This window comes from Rana temporaria, chromosome 4 (genome assembly GCF_905171775.1).
Source record: "Rana temporaria chromosome 4, aRanTem1.1, whole genome shotgun sequence".
NCBI classification, from domain to species: domain Eukaryota; kingdom Metazoa; phylum Chordata; class Amphibia; order Anura; family Ranidae; genus Rana; species Rana temporaria.
In genome coordinates this window covers 286,750,561-286,755,784 of record NC_053492.1, presented here as the reverse complement: position 1 = coordinate 286,755,784, position 5,224 = coordinate 286,750,561, and the positions used below count along the sequence as shown (strand labels likewise).

At 39.6% G+C, this 5,224-nt stretch overlaps 1 long non-coding RNA gene across 2 annotated transcripts; it reads left to right on the top strand.

The window, feature by feature from the left end:
• The first annotated feature begins 1,573 nt into the window (after positions 1 to 1,573).
• Positions 1,574 to 2,092, top strand: LOC120935389. 2 transcript variants are annotated; one of them, XR_005748453.1, is made up of 3 exons: positions 1,574 to 1,615; positions 1,705 to 1,863; positions 2,077 to 2,092. It is a non-coding gene; the product is annotated as an uncharacterized LOC120935389 (long non-coding RNA). The 2 variants fall into 2 exon arrangements; XR_005748452.1 differs by lacking the exon at positions 1,574 to 1,615 and having other exon boundaries at positions 1,624 to 1,863.
• The last annotated feature ends 3,132 nt before the right edge of the window (positions 2,093 to 5,224 follow it).

Here is a 5,224-nt window from a genome sequence, read left to right as displayed (position 1 = left end):
TTGCAGATAAAAAAGTAACAAACCTACATTATACGTGTGTGAACACCAGATAACAAAGCGTGTATTTTTGTAAAAAATAAACTACAAAATAATTTTCAGACTTAATTTTTTTTATGATTTTAGAAAATGTCTGTTTATTCAGGCTAGCGGTAAATCCATGTAAAGGCAAATACTGTAAGTGGTATGTACTTTTAGTGCTGCTTCTGTTTTTCTGTTATCTGCTTTTTTTCTGTTATTTTGTCTAAAACCAAAAACAAAATTTTGTGAAAATACGACAGCCTGGAATGTAAGATTAAATAAGATAATTTCTTCAAATCAACTTATTATGCGATTAATGCAACCGGCCTGAGAAACTTTTTCTATGTGTTTGTGAGAGGCTGTTCATGCAGACATTTGCCTCATAGAGCTTTTGATTTTTCCTTTTAGTCATAGGAGAAAGATAAAATATATATAAACAATGGTAAGAAATATTTTGTATAATAAACATGTTAATGGCTGCCATGGGGATGTAAAATAAATTTTTGAGCTTTCACGAGTGGCATACTATGTCCAGGGGGTGGTGGTTGGCTGCCTGACATTTCTTTTTTTCTTACGGTGCAACTGCAGCTCTCAGAAAGGCAGAAGCGGTGCTGTAGCTCTAGTATTATTGATAATACAGTTCTGCTTCTGTCTTTCTGACAGCAGCAGTTCAAAATCAACAGGAGACTACTCCTTGGCTATGGTCAGATGATACAGCCAACGGGTGGACTTCCCTAACTCTGGTCAGATCTGCATTAAAGATGTTCATTTACTGAGGGTTGTCTGAACTTAGGGGTCTGTACTGAGGAGGGTCTGTATTGGGGGTGTCTGACATGGGGGGTGGATTGAAGGATGTCTATGCTGGGGGGAGTCTTCACTGGGGGAGTCTGTATTGGAGGAGCCTGTACTGGGAGAGTCTGTACTGAGGGGGTTCTGCACTGGAGGGGTTGTACTGAGGGGGGTCTGTACTGGAAGGATTTGTACTGGAAGGATCTGTACTGAAGGGTGTACAAATAACAGACCACCTTTTATAATATCATATTAGTGAGAAATTGATGTGTGCATCAGAGTGGTATGTGTTAAGATATTAAAATAAATAAAGAAAAACATATTGAGACTTGGTATTAAAACCTTTTAATTCCCCAGGAAGAATACATTTTGTGGACAAGTATCAGTAGTCACAGGCACCTCACCCCAATGATAAGTGTTAGGCGCTCCAGCTGAGACCAGACCTAATTAATGCAAGGAAAGGCTGCTGTATGCACAGCTATCTAGGTGGCTCTGCCTTTTCATCTTTGGACTTTGTCCTAATCAGGTATTTACCTTACAAGCTTTTTGGCTTTGTGCTTACACACTGTGAGCATTAGGGATTTGTTTGTTCTGTGCATTTTTTGGCACTGAACTATCCCTATTTATTTATAATATACTTTTTTATTTCTCCCCTTCTTTCTTAACAGAGCGGATGCCGCTTTTTGATCAGGTTATTTGAGGGGCTGTGAGAGTGTCTTCCTTCCCCTTTATCCTCTTTCAATCCATATCTATGGCAAACATTAGACTGTCTCTACTGACAATAGGCATTTTTGCTTATTATTGACAGGTATATATATTATATATATTGTCCATTATAACAAGTTTTTGGAGTGTATATTCTCTTTACCCATTGTTGCACAATACAACTGAGAGTAGTTTGCATATGTGTTTCCACATGTGCTTTCCTGATTTTTCAGATTAATTCTATCAATGGCTTAAAATCCTGCTGTGGTTCTCCTGAACTATTCTGTTTTTCCCTGAGGACTCTGGTTCCTTCCTGTATGGTCTGCTGTCTTTTGCTGTTTTACCTCTTTGGTAAGTAAATATTATTGTTTTTACTTTTGGCCCCTGTTTATATGTAGTTGAGATCCTTGAGCATGCATTATCTACAATAACTGATGTATTCATGATCAATATTTTTCTTTTCCCCCTTTTTGACATTATTTACCAAAATGTATTGATATATAAATGATTGTTTTCAACAGTCATTTAATTATATGTCTTGTTGTTTTTTCTTCTGATATTTAGCATTGTATGTCTGAAAGCTCCTGAAGAAACTCGTCGGAGTGAAACATGTAGAGCTGACTTAAACAATGCTTCGTCTTGATATCACGTATTTAATCGAGATGTATTTCAAATTTATCGTATTTATGGCATACTAATTATTTGTGTAATAAATTATATTTTCTAATTTTATAATCAAATTTTGTCTGATTATCTATTTGCACCGTTCAAAAGCCCCGGGGTCCTTTTGGTTACCCCCTTTTTTCCCCCCTCTTCTCTTTTAATTCCCCAGGTCCCAGCGCCATGACTGCCTACATTTCTTCTTCTATATGTCACTTATGCTGCAATTCTTAGAATACTTGGTCAACATATGGGTAATCATAATAACACATTACCAAGTAGATACATGAGGAGGCAATACATAAAGAAGTAGATGGACAGGTCAGGTGTGAGGAGGTACAGTAGGTGAACATGTCAAGATAGAGGGGGTAGATGGACAGGTCAAGTATGAGGAGGTAGGTGGAAATAGCTCTAATGGCTGTGGCACACCACAGCAAATTGAAGAGTTTATCAGCAGGGCAAAATATGCAACTAACAGTGGCAAAGGAAGAAATGTCCCTGCATCAGTGGTGTCAATAGGAAGAAAAATGCCACTGGGGTCTGTCTCAGTGGGAAGAAAAAAGGCTGCTGCATTGGTGTCAGTCAGAGAAAGAATTGCCATTGTGTCAGTGTGAGTAAAAAAATTTCCAGCGTGTTGGTGTCAGCAGGAGGAAAATAAATTCAGTGTCAGCACTAGTAGGGGTGGAGAATGCCACTGCAACTGTGTAAGTGGAATTTAAAAATGCTGCTGCACTGGTGTCAGTGGGAGAAAAAAATGTTGCTGTGCCATGGGAAGAATAAAATGCCACTGCGTCGGTGCAAGCAGGAGGAAAAAATGCTGCAGTGTCAGAGGGATATAAAAATGTTACTGCATTGGTGAAAAGGGAAAACAAATACTGCTGTATTGGTGGGAAGAACAAATCCCCTATGTCAATGTAAGCAAGATGAAGAAAGGGAACTGGGAAGCTGGGAAGCCTTATTGGGGTACAGTGAACTAAGGGACCTTGAGTTGCTCTAGGAGAGGGTGGCTGAAAGGCTCTGAAAGAGGTAAGGGTATGACATATAGAAATGAGATGGGAGTTGCTGTTAATACTGTGATACAAGCAGGATGATTAGCAGGAAACTTACCAGTATAATAGCATGACAAAACAGAGCAGAGCATATCTGTCAGGTACATGATCCAAAGCCAATAAGCAGAGAGGGGCCCCCCTTGCGGCTAGGTGTGGTATACCTCTGAAAGGGCCACAGAAGGTATACAGCCTAAAGAAGCACAGGTTGCTAGCAGGATCTGGATGGGTCCAGGAGAGCGTCACCTTGTGAGGACTGCCAGGGCATGGTGGAGCACAGGTAGTCAAGAACTTCTGTTTCTGGGGCCCACCCCCTTCCTCAGAGCTCGGCTACTCCTGGAGCTCATCCCTACCAATGAAGTTTGTGGTTTATTTTTCTGTAAGGCAATGGATTATGCACAGTTTCATTGTATTCATCTGCTGCTTTCTAGCAGTTTCCACCACAGCTGACCTTTCAGTCCTTTAACCACTTAAGCCCCGGACCAATACGCTGTCTAAAGACCCAAGGTGTTTTTACAATTTGGCAATGCGCTGCTTTAACTGGTAATTGCGCGGTCATGCAATGTTGTACCGAAACTTCGTCCTTTTCTTCCCACAAATAGAGCTTCTTTTGATGGTATTTGATTGCCTGTGCAATTTTTATTTTGTGCGATATAAACGCAAAAAGACCGTAAATTTTGAAAAAAAATGATTTTTCTTATAACAAAAAGTAAAAAATATCAAATAAACTAAATTTTAGTCAAACATTTAGGCAAAAATTTATTCAGCCACATGTCTTTAGTAAAAAAAATCACAATAAGCGTATATTTATTGGTTTTCGCAAAAGTTATAGCGTCTACAAACTAGGGTACATTTTCTGGAATTTACACAGCTTTTATTTTATGACTGCCTATCTCATTTCTTGAGGTGCTAAAATGGCAGGGCAGTACTAAACCCCCCCAAATGACCCCATTTTGGAAAGTAGACACCCCAAGGAAACTGCTGAGAGGCATGTTGAGTCCATTGAATATTTTTTTTTTTGTCCCAAGTGATTGAATAATGACGAAAAAAAATAAAAAAATGTTTACAAAAAGTTGTCACTAAATGATATATTGCTCACACATGCCATGGTTATATGTGGAATTGCACCCCAAAATACATTCTGCTGCTTCTCCTGAGTACGGAGATACCACATGTGTGGGACTTTTTGGGAGCCTAGCCGCATACGGGGCCCCGAAAACAAAGCACCGCCTTCAAGATTTCTAAGGGCATAAATTTTTGATTTTCACTCCTCACTACCTATCACTACCTATCACAGTTTTGAAGGCCATAAAATGCCAAGATGTCACACAACCCCCCCAAATGACCCCATTTTGGAAAGAAGACACCCCAAGCTATTTGCTGAGAGGCATGTTGAGTCCATGGAATATTTAATTTTATGGCCCCAAGTGATTGAATAATGACCAAAAAAATAAAAAAAATTTTTTTTACAAAACGTTGTCACTAAATGATATATTTCTCACATATGCCATGGGCATATGTGGAATTACACCCCAAAATACATTCTGCTGTTTCTCCTGAGTACGGGGATACCACATGTGTGGGACTTTTTGGCAGCCTAGCCACGTACGGGACCCCAAAAACCAAGCACCGCCTTCAAGATTTCTAAGGGCATACATTTTTGATTTCACTCCTCACTACCTATCACAGTTTCGAAGGCCATAAAATGCCAAAACAGCACAAAACCCCCCCAAATGACCCCATTTTGAAAAGTAGACACCCCAAGCTATTTGCTGAGAGGGATGATGAGTCCATGGAATATTTAATTTTTTTGCCCCAAGTCACTGAATAATGACCAAAAAAAAATTACAAAACGTTGTCACTAAATGATATATTTCTCACACATGCCACGGTTATATGTGGAATTGCACCCCAAAATACATTCTGCTGCTTCTCCTGAGTACGGGGATACCACATGTGTGGGACTTTTTGGGAGCCTAGCCGCGTACGGGGCCCCGAAAACCAAG